Raw genomic sequence first — 20,410 nt, 5'->3', positions numbered from 1 at the left:
ATGGGGTATGTACCCATGCAGGCAGGGCAATCATTGCAATTAGGAAATGTTTTCACATACCCGAGAACAGGAAAAAAAAAATTTCCAATCAAATAATTTGTGAACTGCTCTTCCAGCAATGTGACACGTCTTCTCAAGTGTCCCTGTGGACAGGCATATGTTTGACAATCTTCACATAAGATTCGGATCAGATTTGGTGAACACTGAAGTGAAGTTAGGTGACTCTACAGTAGCATGCATTTTCTGGAATGCAAATTATAACTCACAATTACGGTTCACTGTGATTAAGGAAGTTATAGTGATTCTAAAGGTTGTAATTTAAAAGAAAAAAAAAAAAAAACCGCCACACATTATACTTACCTGCTATTTTCAATGGTTTTGCACAAAGCAGCCGTGTTCCTCTTTTCGGATCCCCTGCCGGCAGTCCTGACTCCTGCCCCGTGCAGAGTGCCCACAATAGCAAGCCTCTTTCTGGCATTCAAGCAGGCTCGCTCCGAAATTGAGCTGTTGTGAATGGACACTGTCCACACAGAGTGTTGCTCGACCCTGCCCCCTATTCTCTCATTGGCTCCATAGCTGGGATTGACAGCAGTAGGAGCCAATGCCCCCGCTGCTGTGTGAGCCAATGAGGAGATCAACACTTGGGAGAGCCACTGCTCTCATGCACATTGCTGGATTGAGAGGTGCTCAAAGTAAGTACAAGGGAGAGCTGAGGAAGGAGCTGCACCGAAATAGGTTTATTTTTTTTAACCCTCATGCATAAAATGCATGAAGATTAAAAAAGAAAAAAAACCTTTTGCCTTTAGAACAACTTTAAAAAGTCCATTAAGGAAGGGGGGGGGGGGGGGGGAGGGCCTGGCTAGGCTGACACTCCAGATGGAACTATATTGGATTTAAAAACTAAACATGTTATACGCTAAGGGTATGAATGAAGAATGCGACCTTACAGTGTTTCTTTGATCTGGTTTACAGCTTTTCTCTTGATTTGGTCTGGTTCCAACCTAAGTTGGTCATACATTGTGTAATCACATTGGACAATTTCCTTTAAATCCAACTTTTACTATGTAGTGCTCTGGCTTACCCGATTAGTTGCCAATTGATGGAGTTGCATAGATTAGTCTACATAATGTGTAGTCTATATGAACCTGTGGGGAGATTGTACAGAGATTGGGTGATCTGATTGCAAGGTGTATGGCTCACTATACAGATGGGTTCTCTCTGCTGTAAATATGTATTATTCATGGGTTTCTTTGTGTATATATATATATATATATATATATATATATATATATATATATATATATACACACACACACACACACACACACACACGTAATATAACTATGTGTAGAATGTCCTAAATTGGGAGCACATTGCTTTTTTTCTAGTACATTTACCTGCTGTACATTTGCTGCTTTCCATATTATGGTCATTTTGTTTATATTTTAGATTGAGTCTTCAACAAGCAACCCTTTGGAAGTTGCTCCCTGAAACGTACCCAGAGTTCTTGCTAAGAATTATTTTTACCACGTGCATTTTTTTTTTTTGTGTGTTTAGATAAGCTAGGTTTTGCCCTGCCCTTATGCAGTCTTCCCCCTATCAAAAGCTGGTTGGTACATGGTCCAGCCATGCTGTGGTCTTGGGAATAGGAATGATCCAGGAGTGATGTCAAAAACAGTCAGCCGGAGGGAGTAGCTGCTAGTGGCAGTCACTGCATATATGTAACGCGATCAGCTGGTTAATTATGTAGGAGGTTCTTGTGAAAGGGAGTTCCGACTTCCCTGCAACATTGGGTTTTTCCTACTCTCTTTTCACCATAGTCTGGTTCAGCTATCCTTTTCATTACTCTGTTCTGGGTACCAATTTCTGATCCCTCCTGTATTAATTTGTATTGTAATTGTACTGTCTGCCCTTATGTTGTAAAGCGCCGTGTAAACTGTTGGCACTATATAAATCCTATATATTTATTATATAATAATAAACAACGATGTATTTCTGAACATCAGCTCAGTTGAAGTGGTGCTCATTGCACCTATATACATGCATGTATTCTTGTTGGTCAGATTTAACAGTGGCGTAAATATCTATACTGTAATATGCTTGATGTGATATGACACACTTGGAGATTAGTACTTAAATGTATAATTGTATGTATGTGCCTAATACAACTTGATTACTTAATTTTTGGTATGTGGTGTGATTAATCTATATATTTTAAAATTAAAAAAGGTAGAAACTTGACCCCTGGTAGTACCGAGAGCCAATTTCAAACCCAGACAGGCTGCACAAAGCAGAGGATTCAATGTATGGAGAAATTCCAGGGATGAAAACCCCAAAAACTAAACACTAACTGATGTGTTTTGCATACAGACAGACCTTGCAGACTTCCTAGCTTTTAGCATCATAGCAATCACAGACACTGGGATGCGCCTTTATCTCGAAACCTGGGCAACAAAAGCCATGCTATTAAAGCCAGCAGCCATTAAGTAGAATGGCAGATCATTCTTTGGGACAGAAATCCTGGCTAGGAGTCGTACAAGATCAGTTTACTACATTCACCAGGGCCAAATCCAAGAGCAATGATGATCAAGAGAATGCCCTCCATTTCAAACCCGCAAAACAGACAAGGAAGACATTTCAGGGGAGGAAAAGCATAATTAAGGGTGTACGGACCCCTAGAACCAGCCAGAAAATCCACTGCTTATGCTGAAGTATCCCTGTACCTGAAGGCAAACCCGTCTAGTTTGTTGTTGAACCTGAAGGCCAGGAGGTCCACATCTGGTGTCCCCCACTACAACATAGGTCCTGGAAAACTTCAAGGTGTAAAGACCACTCCCCCTGGTCAAGGCTCTGCTAGATGAGAAGATATGCCTGTCAACTGTCTGGAACGTACATGGCAGAATGTGAAATTCTGTCCAAGACAGGGAGCAATCTAGTTCTCTTGCCACAAGATTTCTTGGTCCCTCCCTGATGACAGACTGAAATGTCTGAAGTTTCTCCTGTGAAAAGAACACTCTGGGCTGAGCTATGTCCAGAACTAAACTAGCTGTGTTCCAGTGGCAATCTTAGAAGGTTCTGGATGCACCCGAGTTACTGTAACCCTGTGCAGTCAAAGTCATGTTGTCTGACAGAGACCATGCCAACTGTTCCCTCAACAAGAGGTCATGTAGGTATCCCACAATGGAGATGCCATGAGAACGCAGCAGTAATAGAACGAGCACCTTGGTGAATATCCAAGGTGAAGATGAGGGGCATAAGGGCAGGGCTACAAATAGTGCAAAGGCCGCACAGCAATGTATAGAAATGACTGATGTGCTGCAAAGATGGGAAACATGTAGGTAAGCATCCTTGATGTTTACAGAGGCAGGAAATCACCAGGGTGAAGGGGGAAAATGAGAAAATGAAGATTTTGTGAACAAGTCAACGTAACAGGTTGAGATGGGAGGCTACCATTAAACTGTCACAGTTGAAAATGATTGCTACAGCAGTCTGCTCCATGAATTATATAAGTGAAGGATGAACAACAGCAGCAGTAAGATCCCATTACTTAAAGTATATGTAAACCCTCACCTTATAAAATAAACCATTCATTCAGTTTAAAATAGACATTAAAGGCAAAACATTTCCGTATGTTATATAAAAATCATAAATACCTTTTCCCCCTTTTATATAAGTGATCATATATCCTCTGTTCTTCGCTGCATAAGGTGCTCAGAGAGCTAGGGGGAGGAAAAACAGCAGCACGCTAGTCTTAACAGTGAACTGCTGGGCAGGGGGCGTGTGAGCATAAGCCTGATCATTGGAGGAAATCAGGCAGTGTTATCAACATAGCTGGAGAACTGACCACGGTGTATTCTCACGGCTAGCACGGTCAGTTTTTTTATTAGGAAAGCAGAGGGACTATCAGGAACACCAGGTATTTTACACAAGGGAAGAAATACAAAGAGAACAGGATATTGTTTGTACAAGTACATGATACAACAGGTACATATCCGGAATATGAAGTGTTGGGTTTAAAGAGAGATGCATTTTCTACAGGAATAGTAAGTTACATAGTTAGTCTGGCTGAAAAAAGACAAAAGTCCAATCAGTTAAACCAAATAGAAAAGAAAAAAAAAAAAAAGTTATAATCCTACACCCACAGTGGATCCAGAGGAAGGCAAAAAAACAGCAAAAAGCATGATCCAATTTGCTCCTGCAGGGGAAAAAATTCCTTCCTGATCCCCCGAGAGGCAAATCTGTTATCCCCAGGATCAACTTTAACTATAGATGTTAGTATCCAGTTATATTCTGTGTATCCAAGAAATAATCCAGGCCTTTTTTAAAGCAATCTACTGAGCTGGCCAGAACCAACTCTTGAGGGAGTCTATTCCACATTTTCATAACTCTTACTGTGAAGAAACCTTTCCGTATTTGAAGATTAAATTTCTTTTCCTCCAGACATAAAGAGTGCCCCCTTGTCCTCTGTGATGACCTCAGGGTAAAAAAAACTCTACATCGAGTTTACTATATGAACCACTGATGTATTTATACACAATGATCATATCCCCCCTTAATCTCCTCTTCTCAAGAGAGAAAATATTCAGTTCCTCTAATCTTTCCTCATAGCTGAGCGCCTCCATGCCTCTTATCATTTTAGTTGCCCTTCTCTGTACTTCTCCAGTTGCATGAGAAAGGCATCTTCTTGTACCAATACTCTCTGGGAGTGGTGTGAGGATTTAGCTACATACTGAAATCTGCTGCTAGTAGGGGATACAGTTAGCATCCACCTCCCAGCAAACCGCTGACACCAAAGCCTTTCCTGTGCTGAACTCCAATACATATACACCTAGGAAAAGGGTCCACAGGTCACCTTTTGAAGCCAAGGAATGTTACACATAATTGCTTAGTCATATAGTATTTCTTGCTACTACTATGGGTGTTTATTAAAAAATAAGCTAGTTTTCTTTACTAAGGGCATGTCCAGATCAAGGAATGCTCTTTTGAGCAATAAAAATGTTAAAAAGATAATTTTGCTATATCCTGCTTACTGGCACTACAGACACTGTTCTGCGAGTGTCCCTTCATGCAGGAGCAGCTACAGCTGCACCCGTGATACAAAGCAAGCCTTGGCTGACAAAATGATAGCAAGGAATTGCTTGTAATTGCAGTCAAGGAGCTGCAGGTGAGGAAGAGGAGCAGGGTGTATGATGTATTTTTGTATTGTAGGTCTTAAGTGCACAACTGGTTAATATGGTCTGTTTTTGTTTATCAAATCCTATATTGTACAACTCTCTACCTTTATAATATACCTGGCACTCTGGGAAGTATAGGGAAAGCAAAAGAAAAACAAAAAAGGAAACAGTGTGACTAAGGTGCTTATGAGTTTCCATACTAATAACATTTTTTGTGTTTGATGTAAAGGCATTTGGTAACACTATTGGAAGAAAAGCACAAAAGAAACTATAAATCCATTAATTCAGAAATCTCTGCCAAGCTGTAGCTTACAGATGTACGTCTTCTTTTTAGCAAAACTTCAGGACAAGTAATATCCCGGTTAAAAACACAGACAGACACAATCTGCCTAGTCTGTTTGACGACGGTAATACAAACATGTCAGCAGTTTCAGCTCATCCACAGTCCCCAAAACAGGCTGGAGTTGGTCTTTTAAAAATCCACAGATTTCCAACTACATTATTAAATGCACCAAATGGAATTCAGTCAAAACTGAGCCATTTCCCTCAAATGATTTCTCCTACTTATGTATGCAAGTTAAAAAAAATCAGACATGAATGCCAATTAAGCACAAAGATCACTTATTCATGCTCAGTTCTTAAGCACAAAACATCAGCAATGGCCTTTTAAATTAAATAATTCTGCCAGTTTAGAAGATTAAAGCAATTTAACAAAAATTGACAAAGTGAGGGAAAGTTGGTGTTGGGTATAAATCATACTTTTGACATAACCATTTGCTTGGCAGGAGAATTTGTTGGCGAGACAAACTAGAACATTTGTTTTTTTTGCTCCTATTCCATCATTCACAGGAATTGCAGTTCAAAGTCCAGGGTGAAAGAAAACAGAAGTCATATGTGGTACACACATACCATGTCAAAGCACCAAAGTAACATGGGAACACACATTTAAGTATACTGATGAACTTGCAAGGCTTTAGAGCCAGTTCACATGTGTGAATTGGATGCATTTTGAACCGCATCCAATTCGCATGATGTGAAATAATATTGGTTTCTATTATGCCTGTTCACATATATGCGGTGTCAATCGGAGTGCAGATTCATTGTTAAGTGAAAAAGAGTTGTCAGTTTTCTGAGCAGTACGGTCCGGCTCAAGTTCAAAATTAGGCTCATTGATTTCAATGGAATGCTTCTGAATCACACATGTTATCAGTTGTGAACAGGATAAAAGCCTGACTTTATCCTGATCTAAACCTGTCCTGATCTTGATGTAAACCAGACCTGAACCACTGAACAATTACTTTGTCAATTAGCTGTGAAAACGGAGCTTCAATTCACACCACACATGGGTGAATCCACACTTACAAGCACATCCAGATTTAAAATTTCTGTCATCCACTTCTAAGATTTACACTTACCAGCAGATAACAAATCTTCAATAATTAAGGAGTAAAACGGTTGTCTCATCTCCACCAGCAGATTGATTAGCTCATCTCCCTACTGCCTCTCCTCCTGTCAGCGTATAGGAGTTAACAGTGAATGATGGTTCTAGAAATATCATTTGGGCATGCATTGCAATACCAAATATGATTGGCACAATTGTGGGTTTTGTGTGCATCCGCACCAGAAGTCAGTGTTTGCATTCAGATGTTTATGTGCACGTGGGGACAGGGAGCTTTTAGAAGTTTTTAATGCATTTTAATAAACCTTAATTTTCCATAAACTTGTTTAACGTTAAAAGTGGTTGTAAATACTCAAGGCTTTTTACCTTCAAACATTCTAAGCATGAAGTTAAAAAGCCTTGTGTCAGCAACCCCTCCAGGCTCCCATAATACTTACCTGGGCCACATCTCAAGCCTGTGATGTGCACGAGAGCCTTGGCTCTCCAGAGTCTCTCTCTCATTGGCTGAGACAGCAGCAGGAGCCCCCATAGCAAGCTGCTTGCTCCGGGGGGGGGGGTACTCGGCAGAAGGGACACTGCCAGAGAGCACAGGGACCCGAGAAGATGGAGGAGCGAGGCTGCTCTGTGCAAAACCACTGCACAGAGCATGTAAGTATGACATGTTTGTTATAAAAAAAAAAAAAAATCGGCCTTTAATATCACTTTAACATAATTGCTAGGGAATGATAGGGTGTCATGTTTCCCAATATGTGAATGAACAAACCTGCAGAGATAAAGAAAAACTCTGGCTGCTACAGCAGACAAGAGCTTGTTTACATGCCAGCGATGCCATCAATATAATAGTTGCCTCGATAGCAAAGAAATGTGAAAAAAAAAAAAAAAAGAACTTAACGATTTATCAATAAAGATTTGCAATAATTTGTGCTTTTTTCTACCTGGCGTTCAACTTTAAATACTTTGAAGTCACTGAAGCAGAACAGGTATGCAGATATGGAGATCTGACTCCACTGTCTACAAACTCGTTCTGGGTCAGGCGCTCATAATACTGAAGTCAACTGAACAGCATCATGACATGCAAACCACTAGAATCAGCAATGGAATCCTCCATATTTCTTTCAGCACAGGTTTGATTTAAAATGTTAGGGTAGTAATATTGGTGCTTCACTGCGGTCATCATTTCCACTACTTGATGATCAAAAACAAAATATACACGTGCTTGTTGTGGGTCAATGACTCAAATGGTGAAGCAGGGTTAAGGATTACAGCACTAAACTAGGTTACTTCAAAAAGTCAGCAATGGCAGTTCCTGTATTTTCTTCTTGACCGATTTAATTCCAATTTTTGTTTTTTTTAGACCACGATTTGTTACAGTTTTGTTACAGTCCAACTCCTGACTGTTAAATTTACCCATGCAATGGGGTCTCCTCCTCCTGAACTCCACAAGTTAAATGCTTACTTGGCTAGTAAAAGAATGAATATAAAACTCCTCCATGTGAACAGTCCCTCAAAGCCACTTAATCTCGCTGCCTGGTCTCTCCCAACTTTCCAATCTCATCATATACAATGCAGGACCAGCAATTCTGCATTGTACAGGACAACGACGAGAGCCCACCCACATTCCAGAGCAACGGACAATGAAGAAAAGCATCTGCTGCCATGAGAGCAAGGAAGCAAATATTTACACTTTTTTCTTTTCCCCTAGACACACACGTGTTTAAACCAGGCTTTGAGGGATGAGGGGCTCACTGCACGGGTAAATTTAAAAACATCCTGGAGCTGGGCTTTAAAATAAAAATAATTTAATATAAACAAACCAACTGAGAATGATCAAAACTCCTAATAAAAAGGGATGAAAATAATGTCTGCTGCTTTTCTGGTGAATGCCTTTCCTCTCCACAAATATGTGCCCTGCAATGTTATGTGATCAGGCAGCAAAAGACAGAGGGGTATATTTCTATCAAAAGCCAGTGTTCAGTTAGTGTGTGTCAAATGTCATTCCTTCATGTCACAGTTAAAGTGCTCCTTTTTTGTAACTCCAAGAAGAAATAAAAGGGAAACCATTTTTGTTGGGTAGGGTAAGGGAGGGTCATTACCTGTCAGTGTTTTTTTGCCATCTCATTTTGGAGATTCCCTTCACTTCCTTTGCCATAGCCAAACTAGGAAGTGAGAGAATCCCTGGTAGTCACCAGAACTAGTGTCTCCATTGGAAGATTCTCCACCTATTCTGGTTTCTTTCACTTTTGGTGATAACAGTAAAAAGGACAAAAAGAAAAAGTGACTCTCCCTACTAGGGGTAGAGGCAGTAATGAAAGCTGCTAGCCAACAAAAAATGATCAAATACTATATTTCACTATTTTTAATAGGAAAAAAAAACGGGCATTTATTAATTTTTATATCGGAACCTGCAAAGCATTGCAACCGCAAACAAACAGTGGTTCCTATAGTTGCATGTCCATACTGAGGAATGGACATTTGGTTAAGAGGCCTATAGAAAGTGTCAATGGACTACAAGAGCTCTGCTGCTAAATGCTTTTTCAAACAGTGGAAGGAGAAGGCTGCAGTGGGGAAAAGTCAATTTTTAGCATGAAGGTCCAATTTAATTCATTGAGCAAAATGCAAGAAATTACTACTAGGATATACCACTACAAAAAATAAGTGGGGAAGTACTGTATAGTACCTGGTATCCTTGAAAATAACAGTTGCAATGCCAATTCACACAGGTGCCCTACTTTGACAATTTAACAGAGGAATCCTTTAGTAACTAAATGTAGAAATGGACACTGTCAAAGTGCCACATTACCTATTCTGTGATACTTCCTTAATCTATGCAACAATAGTACACAGAGCTGCCCCTTACCTCCATTTCTGGACTCACCTGCCAGTGCGGTCTACTCCTTCTTGCAGGTGCTCCCATAGCAGACCCTATGCAATGGAGGTACCCGTGCAGGCACGCTCCCAAGTGAGGCTGTGTGCATCCATAGACACACACAGTGTAGCATGGCCACACACCCTGCTTCTTCCTCACAGGATTTGACAGTGTGATTTGATCACTCCCCCTGCTCTCAGAATCTCCTGTGAGGTCAGAAAGAGAAAGCAGCACATCTGCAGATGGGAACATCGCTGGATCAAGAGAGCACTCAGGTAAGTGTTTAGGGATGGGGGGGGGGGGGGGGGCGCAAAACAGTGGGGAGTTTATTTTTACCTTAATGCAGAGAATGCATTAAGGTACAATACATTTAGTCTTTAGAACCACTTTAAGAATCAAGAATTTCTTAACAATTAAGTCAAGCATGAAGCTTATAGAGGTATTTCTAACAAAAGCCATTATAAAAAGCTAAAATCAGTCATTGTAAAAAGTGAGTCAGTCAATAACTGAGATCTCTAGGAAATTGTTAAGAGAAAATTGGCTATCAAACCATTAATACTTAGATTAGCCCAAATGTAAAATATAATGGAAAAAAAATACATAGTTTTAAAAATGTAAAAAAGAAAATAAAACTGCTAGGCAAAAAAGACACAAACTAATCCAGCTGCATAAGTTGTGGGAAGCACAGTGGCTAAATGGTTAGCACTTCTACCTGGCAGCACTAGAGTCGTTGGTTCGAATCCTAACCACAGCACCACCTGCCTGGAGTCTCCCTGTGCGTGTTTCCTCCCGATACACCGGTTTACTCCCACATTCCAAAGACATGCTGGTAGGTTATCTGGCTCCTGTCTAAATTGGCCCTAGTATGTATGTATGAATGTGAGTTATGGACCTTAGATTGTATGCTCCTTGAGGGTTAGGGACTCAAGTGAATGTACAGTATATATGTAAAGAGCTGCGTAAATTGATGGTGCTATACAAGTACCTTAATAAATTAAATAAACAAGCATTAATAAATCAATAAAAAGTACCTTATATTTCAAGCATTGTAAAAATCTGAATTTGACCTGGTATTCGCTTTTTGCTATGAATGTATAGTAGGGCTGGTTTGTAAGAGGAAGAATCAAAACAAGGAGCCAATCAGTCCATGCGCTAATAAAAAACACACAGATAAGAAAAGAAAGCAGATGAGCTCATCACTGCTGCTTCACCTTTCACTGTCCATTTACAGGCTGGGGCCAATCCAGAATGACCTGGGCTCAGAGGAAGTGGATTAAATAATGCTGGCCATCAAACTGAGGACATGTGAAGGCAAAAAAAAAAAAAAAAAACACTCTGGGTACAATCTCCGTATTGAAAGTGAATATGGCAACAAATGCTAGTTTTGTTATTTTATCTTTTAATGGTCTATTTATTTTTATCTTTTTTTTTTCCAGCTGGAGCTCTGCTTTAATATAACACTTTTTAGAGCAGTGTATGAAAAGCAAATTTCTCAATGTATATGAAAAATTACTCATAATGGGATAATTTCCAATATACACAGTAATAAAAAAAAAAAAAAACCAAATAGTAATTCACTGACAAACCAACCTGCTCCAGTCGATAACCCTGTGAAGGCAGACTGACTGTGATGCTCAGAAACTGTTTTTGGCAGTAGAAGGTAGGCAGTTTCCAGGGGTCCTGACGTCAGGAAGGGAGTAGCAAATCCATGATGAGGATGGTATTCACCTTTTCTTTTCTTTAAACTTCAGCAGTCAGTTTACAGTTCATCAGTTTAAGATTTAACGGCACAGAGCAGAAATTCTCTAACTTCACGCTTTTTTAGGACAAGAACGTATTACCCAAAGTCTTTAAAGATGTAGCATGCTTCCACTCAGTCATGTATCCCTCAGCCTTTTTTATATGTGGAATCAGGAAACCTTGAAGTCAGGTATCCAGTGAGCCTTGGAACATTTTTCTGATATGAGCTGGAAGCTGGTAACCTGTAGAAAAGGGAGTTATAAGATTATTATTATACAGTATTTATAAAGCACCGATAGTTCACTCAGCGCTGTACATTACAAAGGGGGACAGAACATGTGACAGAACAATACCAATACAATGCAAAACATGAGGGGATTGAGGGCCCTGCTCTTTCAAGCTTACAATCTAGAAGATAAAAATGTAACACACAAATACTATGCTTACCTCACGAAAATTAAAAAAAAAAAAGCCTAACAAAAGTATATTCACTATAACATATGTATATGTGCATAGAAAAAGGAAATTTGTGAGTAGCAAGACAGGACTGAACAAATCCCAGTTGTCAGGACATCCCCAGCCCAGGACTGAAAATATGTGACGATATCAGTGCATGTAAATTAGAAGTGCCTATACATCTCTTTTAGAAAACATACAGTGGGGCAAAAAAGTATTTAGTCAGCCACCAATTGTGCAAGTTCTCCCACTTAAAAAGATGAGAGAGGCCTGTAATTGGCATCATAGGTAGACCTCAACTATGAGAGACAAAATGAGAAAAAAAAATCCAGACAATCACATTGGCTGATTTGGAAAGAATTTATTTGCAAATTATGGTGGAAAATAAGTATTTGGTCAATATCAAAAGTTCATCTCAATACTTTGTTATATATCCTTTGTTGGCAATGACAGAGGTCAAACGTTTCCTGTAAGTCTCCACAAGGTTGGCACACACTGTTGCTGGTATGTTGGCCCATTCCTCCATGCAGATGTCCTCTAGAGCAGTGATGTTTTGGGGCTGTCGCTGGGCAACACGGACTTTCAACTCCCTCCAAAGGTTTTCTATGGGGTTGAGATCTGGAGACTGGCTAGGCCACTACAGGACCTTGAAATGCTTCTTACGAAGCCACTCCTTTGTTGCCCGGGCGGTATGTTTGGGATCATTGTCATGTTGGAAGACCCAGCCACGTTTCATCTTCAATGCCCTTGCTGACGGAAGGAGGTTTGCACTCAAAATCTCACGATACATGGCCCCATTCATTCTGTCCTGTACATGGATCAGTCGTCCTGGTCCCTTTGCGGAGAAACAGCCCCAAAGCATGATGTTGCCACCCCCATGCTTCACAGTAGGTATGGTGTTCTTTGGATGCAACTCAGCATTCTCTCTCCTCCAAACACGACGAGTTGTGTTTCTACCAAACCGTTCTATTTTGGTTTCATCTGACCATATGACATTCTCCCAATCCTCTTCTGGATCATCCTAATGCTCTCTAGCAAACTTCAGACGGGCCCGGACATGTACTGGCTTAAGCAGGGGGACATGTCTGGCACTGCAGGATCTTAGTCCCTGGCGGCATAGTGTGTTACTGATGGTAGCCTTTGTTACGTTGGTGCCAGCTCTCTGCAGGTCATTCACTAGGTCCCCCCGTGTGGTCCCGGGATTTTTGCTCACCGTTCTTGTGATCATTATGACCCCACGGGGTGAGATCTTGCGTGGAGCCCCAGATCGAGGGAGATTATCAGTGGTCTTGTATGTCTTCCATTTTCTAATTATTGCTCCCACAGTTGATTTGTTGAGTTGATTTGTTCACACCAAGCTGCTTGCCTATTGCAGATTCAGTCTTCCCAGCCTGGTGCAGGTCTACAACTTTGTTTCTGGTGTCCTTCGACAGCTCTTCACCATAGTGGAGTTTGGAGTGTGACTGTTTGAGGTTGTGGACAGGTGTCTTTTATACTGATAAGTTCAAACAGGTGCCATTGATACTGGTAATGAGTGCAGGACAGAGGAGCCTCTTAAAGAAGAAGGTACAGGTCTGTGAGAGCCAGAAATATTGCTTGTTTGTAGGTGACCAAATACTTATTTTCCACCATAATTTGCAAATAAATTCTTTCCAAATCAGCCGATGTGATTGTCTGGCATTATAGGGAGACCTCAACTATGAGAGACAAAATGAGAAAAAAAAATCCAATTACAGGCCTCTCTCATCTTTTTAAGTGGGAGAACTTGCACAATTGATGGCTGACTAAATACTTTTTTACCCCACTGTATTTGCAATATAATCTCTATCACTAATATGTCAAACTTTTCACTTGTGAAAAGTAAATATTTCATAGCCGTTTTTCATCTAAAGAGCCAATCATGTTAAGACTCACAGGTTGCCACTCAAACGCAGGTAAGGTACTTCACTAGAAATGTTCAAGCCTCTTCACAAAATAAAACACCATTAAACCAACCTTCCAATATGAATTGAAATGCTCAAAAAAAAAACAAAAAAAAAAACAACAACAATGGTGAATGGCAAGATGTTTTATTATTTTTACGTACTTTATATATTTTTTTTAGGGCTCATGCACAATGGACATATTTAAAGCAGCTGTTAGGGGCTTCTTTTTCCTTTCTCTAAACACCCCTGCATGTTAGCCTATGTGTGCACGCACACATAGGGATTTAGAGGAGGTAATAGGCAGGGGCAGTTAGAAGCAGACAAAAAAAACCCCACTTCCTCTGTGTTCAAAAGCAGTGGCATTTTGGCAGAAAAAAAAATGCTGGACATGTCTAAGTGTGCGTTTAGCGCTTGAGCATTATTTCATTTCAATGGCCAAAATAAATATTATAGCCAATGAAATGAATGTCCAAGTACTAGACGCACCTAAACGTGCTTACAAGCATCAAGCACTTTTTCGGCCAAAATACTGCTGCCTAGAAAAAGTTCTAGGCTAGATAGCACATTACATTTTTATTGTTGCTTCTCCTTTTTGACATAGAAAAAGAAACAAACAGTTACAGCTCAGAAACGTACAGAGCAGAAAAAAAAACCTGGCGTGTATGTTTGAAAAGAGACTAACTCAAGGTACAAATCTGGGCTCCTAAGAAAACAGAAAACGTAAAATCCAAATTAAGGAACAATGCAATTGTCAGGCCAAACCCAAATTCTAGCTGACCTCTAACTCTAACAGTTGGTTTAAAAATTTTGGAAATATTTGTCATCACTGGTTACAGGTGTTTAATTTAATAAGGGATAGAAATGCTCATACCACAGTAAACCTGGGTCTAGTTCAAATACCCAGCCATTGTTAGGGGCTTTAAAAAAAATAACATTGTACACCTTGGAAAATATATTTTCTAAAGAGTGTATTAAAAAGGAGAAGTACAGTGCAGATCGATTTGCACTCCTGTGACCCGTTTTCAGCCAAGAGTGGACTGAAGCCCGCCGTCGGCTAATATCACTCAGCCAGTCCAGGCTGGGCAAAGATTCCAACTTTAAATAAGAACTCTGGGAGAGGCCAAAAAAAAAAACTCATTAGTACAATTCCCTACCCAAAACACTGAACAGTTAATAAAAATATAAAAATCCTTACCATTTAGGAGAAAAGTCTAATTGAATTTTCATGACCTCATCTCTGTAATTCAAAAGATAACAGCATCTATTCTGCCAAAGAGGAGGTGTAACAGCAGGGATGACATTATATCCTCTCCTTTCTCTCTGCAATAAAAGCAAACTGCGGTTCCCATCAACCACAGAGAATTGTAGTGAATGTGGGCAGGTACACTAGGCCTGTAGATATTGAATGTGTCAGAGTCTTGGTCCACCCTCCACTGCAAGTGGGGCTTAATTATATCACTGCTTCCTGGAGAATGAACTACAGAAGGGATGTGCCAAGACCTGTGGCTAGAGAAATAGGAGACACAGCATCCACAGGTCTTACAAACAGGAAACCAAAGAAAATTAATGGTTTGATTTGAAAAATGAATAGGCTATTTCAGAGCAACTAATGAGCGAACAAGAAGATGGATGACATTCAGGGAAGGTAAGAAATCAGCAACAAGCACATGTAAAGAAATGTTTTCCCACAGTTCTGCTTTTACGTCTGGATCCACCCAAGAGCTTGGACCAGCACCTGGCTCAGTCTCTCGGCGTCTCAGCGATCCGCCCCTCCACAGCCCAGTGCTCCAGTGTGAGCAGGGGCTGGCAGAGCGCGGTGACTGACAGTCACCAGCTTTTGCTCATGAGACACTGACAACTGAGCGATCAGTGGTCTTTTATCGCTCAGTTCTTAGTCCAAGAGCAAGCAGGGGACAGATGCTGCATCCACCTAGGTAAGCATGATTTCTACCAAAAAAAAAAAATAAAGAAAAAAATAATAATCCCATACTTCCCTTTTAACTAATAATACAGATAATTAGTAATAGCGTTTTACGTTCATACCTCATTCAGACATGACTGGAAAGCCAGCTAGCAATCTACAACAGTGAAGGGGTGATGTAGCTGCACAGGCCTGGAGGATCTAAGCCTCCAGTGCATATATGCATAATTTAGATCACCCAAAATTCAGTATATAATAATAATAATATCATGCATATGGGCGCATAAACCTGCTAGCGTATTTGGTTGCCCAAGATGTCCTGGTGCAGAGCACAATCTTCCGTAGCCATGAATAAGTGAAGGCAGCTGTAGGCCAATACTTGCATAAGTGGTATATGCATACAAATGTTATGTCCCAAACACAGATACTGTTTGCGCATGACATTACATCTGTGTGCAGGCACCAAAGCAATGCTTAGCACCTGAGTAGCCAGTTATCTGGCATGAGTACTGTCACATGAAGGTGTTTAGGGGAAGAGCAGAAAGGAGTTTAACACTTTAAAATGTTCCTTGCACTCTACCTCTGTGCCACAGATTGTAATTAGCCTACACCAAACACTCCCAGCCTTTATCAGTAACTGCAAAAGTCACTTAAAGCAAATGCTTGTGGACCACTTGAAATAAAATGTATTCAGGTACATTCTGTTCTCAACAGACAATTTTAAAGCAACGAAGCAGCAATACTCATTTTTGGGCACAAGTTACATGCATTAGAAGGATCCTAATTAACTGGCCAGAATGGGAAATGCAAGACAACACATCAAAAAAGAAAGAAAAAACACTCATCGATGTAAACCAGCCCTACTGTTTCTCATGTCCTTGAATTCTGCTTACACTGGAAAACGGAGCAAAATGCAAAACAATGCATCTGAGGTGAAAGAACGCTATATGTCTTGGTTAAAAGGTGATCCTTCATCTACATCATGTTAGATTTTAGCTTTTGGTGTATTTTACCACTTATTTTTTTACACAATGGTAAAAAAAAATATTAAAAACACAACATTCCACAGCTGAACTGTTCAAATGATGGTTTCAGGAGTGAATTTGCATAAAGGGGGGGGGGGGGTTAAAAAAAAAAAAAAAAAAAGTGGTCAGTAAAACTACAGCTACAAACACAAGCAACCAGACAGCTAAAGCACAATAGACGATTCGTGCTTCAATACATCATTAATGGCCTGATTGACTTATTAGCATTTATATAATTCTTTCAACATTAGGTATGAAGAAAAAGTTATTGATCCTGCCTTGTGACGTTTCTTACATGTGTGCACGTTAGATAGGACCTAGTGCAGTGTAAGTCATTCAGAAGACTGGAAACTTCTATACAACTGTGCACATCGGACAAGAAGTCTGTGTGATGCAGAAGAATCAATAGACCTTTTCTGTTCAAAGTGGAAATCTCTACACTGCAACTTCCACCCCCACAAAAAAAGATTTTTACCTAAATTCAGAGGTATCCCAAGACGTTTTGTGGGATTTTTGGAAATTTATAAGGCTGCAAAAAGTAATTGTATTTTAACAATGCTTACTTTGAGCTATGCTAAAAGGAAAGGACAGCTCCCTAACGAGAAGAGCAACAGATAGTGATGTGGTTAAGTTCAACTGGTGTTTTTAGAGGGTGTGTGATTCTGTGTTTTGAGGGTGTGCATCAATACCAATCCTGAACTGAGCACTGTCACAGCAAATATAAACAAACCAATTATCTACCACTGACACCCATTAACCCAAGGGTTACCATGTATTATACCAGACTAGACACTAAAAGGAACAGTACACAAAAAGCACAGAACATAAACAATCCAAACATATTGATTCACAATTCACTAAAACACCTGCTAACACTTCATCCTTTAAGACAAACCATGCTTATAAACATACAGCAATTGACTTCCTGCCACAAGCCACAAATAGCATTGCAACTAACCAGCTGATTCAGCATTCATAGTGAACACATACAGTAGTCATCGGATTTTTCTTAGATGTACTAGTAATGAATGCTTAATGTGTTAATATTAAAGCCAAATTTCATAATACACCAAATAAAGATTCATCCTATTTACTGCACATACCGCTCCTCTCTACGATCTGTACATTTTTTAATGCACTCACATGACCTCCGCAGCTCTTTTGTCATGCATCCTTCAGTGGCCTCTGGGCAGAACTGCGCAGAGCGCACACATCACACAGTATTGGTTCTTGGGCACTACCAGGCTGGGTAATAATGCAGCAGCTGTTGGACCAATCTGAGTTTCAAACAGCACCAGACAGAAGTTGAGTGTTGCAAAAGCTGCAAACATTTTTTTTTGGCACTGAAGAAAAAAAAATAATTCTGAAAACTTGAACTAGGCTTTAATAGCCTAATCAAAGTATGTAAATGTTAAAGGATAAGTTCACCTTTCGTAACATGTCACGTTACAACCATATACAGGGTGTAACATGTAACGATGATCACACCAGCCCCCACTCCTCCCCGCTTTGACAGCTAGTGGGGGATCTGCTCTCCCCCCGCTAGCTGTCAAAATTTTTTTTAAAAAAGGCGACCGTGCGGGGCTCCTGCCACCCAGCCGAGTCATTCATTCACAGTCCTCTGTGAATGAGAGACTGCAAACCCCAACAGCCTTGGCGGCTGTCAGTTTGTGGTCTTCAATGAACTACCATGACACTGTGGAGCACCGTGGTAGTTCATTGATGCTTCCTGTCAGTATATCTGCTTGCTTGTATATCCCATACGGGCAAGCAGATATACTGACAGATCTACAGAAGACCTGCATGGCACCAGCAATCTGCTGATCACTGGTGCAATGCTTTACTTGCTCATTCAGACAAAAATAATAAATGCACATTTTTTTCACCTGCAAAAAAATGTGCATTTATTAATTTTTTACTAAAAAGTGAACTTATCCTTTAAACAGAAAACTTTTTTATAATTTGTAAAACTATATCTACAGTTGGGGCAGTCATTTTTGTGCCCGACATAAGCATGTTACCCTTCCTGCTTACTAATGGTGCCCACTGACCATGTTTTAATGTGGAACTAAAAGGAAAAACTTTTTCGCCTTCACTTTCTGTCCCATAGCCAAAACAGGAAGTGAAAGGAAATCCATCTAAAGTGAAGGAATTGTGGGGTATCACCAGAACTAATGTTCCCATTGGAAGAGCTTTAGTTTCACTTTCGATGATAAGGATAAACATTATAAATTGAGAGGGTGAATCTCCCCAACGTGAGCACAGGCAGCAATAAAAATCTACAGGTGTTCTTATCTTCTCTCCACCGAAAAAAAAAAATTGCCTTTAGGGTCTACGCACACTGCTTCTACAGTTTTGTTTTGCCTGTAAAAGCACCACTATGTTATCCTATGCATTAGGACACATAGGACAATCAGAGGCATATATCAAGCTCAACATCGAGAGGCAGAAAAGAAAAAAAAAAAACTCTTGATTTGTGTTTTTGATTGAAGTTTGCTGGCATAAAAAAAAAAAAACCGCTAAACACTCCTAAAAGTGTACAAAAATGCTTGATGATATGAGCTTTTTGTCCTGCCAAGGGAACTGACATTTTTAAGCTCAATCTGCATGGAGCCTTAATTATACTTAATTTTACACTCTGAATAAATGTCTATTCGTTGGCTGATAAGGATGAAAAACAATAGACTATCACCATGGCCTTTTTTTGTAATCCCAGCATCTGTTCTACAGGAAGAATGAAGCACTGCTTAAAGCAAACTTTCTCCCATTTAAAAAAACTTCTGCCTCCTCTGTCTCTCTTTAACATAATTGCTGGGAAAAAAATTAAAAGCTTAAAAGGCCAAGTTAAAAATAAATAAATAAATGAGAATCAGCATGGCTGATAACAATCCATGCAACAGGAGGATAATAGAACTAAGGGAGCTGTGACAAATGCTAATCAAGAGTGCCCGACTATGCCCACTGTATCTGCCCAGCTCCTCCATTCTGAGAAGCAGTATTACAGTTTCTATACATCAGACTTGTGAAGGGAAGATCCGTAGATAATTGAAAGATCCCCCCCCATTCATAGATTAGGTTTCATTCACAGAAGCTATTGTAGGTGTAGGGCTTCTATGAATGGAGGATCTTGGCGAAAAGAGCGGGCATAGTTGGGCACTCTGAGTTCTTATCCTTCCCTGCTTTATGCAAAACAAAAAAAAGTGTTGGCTATAGCTACACTTTAACTACAAGTATTTTAAAATATAGATGTAAGATCAAAAAGTATCCTAAGGAGTATGCCAAGATTGCTCTTTAAAGGACAGACAACAGTTGAAAGAACTTAAGCTTCTATTCCTATTCTGCACATATTGTACAGCTCTAAATCCAGGAATAGATATGGAAATAAACTGCAGCTCAGCAGTATAACCCAAGGAAATTTTTTTTTCATATATTTGAGAGGGATTAGAACACCTGTCGGTTTTTATTGTTATCTGGGCTCCTATTGATGAGATTCACCCTGTCTATTTGTCTACTGTCAGAGAAAATGAAATAAAGTCTTAAACACTGGGTTGTCTCCTGAATAGTAATAGAGGGGAAATGTTCCAGTAAGAACCCTAGTTTAGGTGACAACCAGGGATTTGCTCACTTTGGAGGGATTTCCTTTCAATTCCTTTTTTAGCTACAGGCAAGGAAGTAAATGGAAATCTAACCAATGGGGCACAGATGGCAAAAAAAAAAAAAAATTGGCAGGGGTTATAACCCTCTCTTTCTCCATCCAAAATGGAAAAAAAGATTTGCCTTTACTTCTACTTTACCACTAAATAGCAAAGGTCTGCTTATTCATAAAAGACCCCCATCGTTTATTATGCGGCACAAAAGTGAAAGGATAAGATCACTTTTCATAACATGTTACACCCATATTCAG

At 39.9% G+C, this 20,410-nt stretch overlaps 1 protein-coding gene across 1 annotated transcript in view; it reads right to left on the bottom strand.

Annotated features, from left to right (window-relative positions):
- FBXW7 (F-box and WD repeat domain containing 7) overlaps positions 1 to 20,410 on the bottom strand; it is a 280,449-nt gene that overhangs the window by 251,534 nt on the left and 8,505 nt on the right. The window contains exon 2 of the mRNA XM_089670455.1: positions 11,030 to 11,421. The gene's annotated coding sequence lies outside the window, so the exon portion shown is untranslated. The remainder of the gene's footprint in view (positions 1 to 11,029; positions 11,422 to 20,410) is intronic.

This window comes from Staurois parvus, unplaced genomic scaffold (assembly GCF_062004578.1).
Source record: "Staurois parvus isolate SC_StPar_1 unplaced genomic scaffold, SC_StPar_1.0 ptg000090l, whole genome shotgun sequence".
Taxonomy (NCBI): Eukaryota; Metazoa; Chordata; class Amphibia; order Anura; family Ranidae; genus Staurois; species Staurois parvus.
The sequence above is the reverse complement of the archived record's forward strand: the minus strand, read 5'-3'. Positions and strand labels throughout refer to the sequence as shown.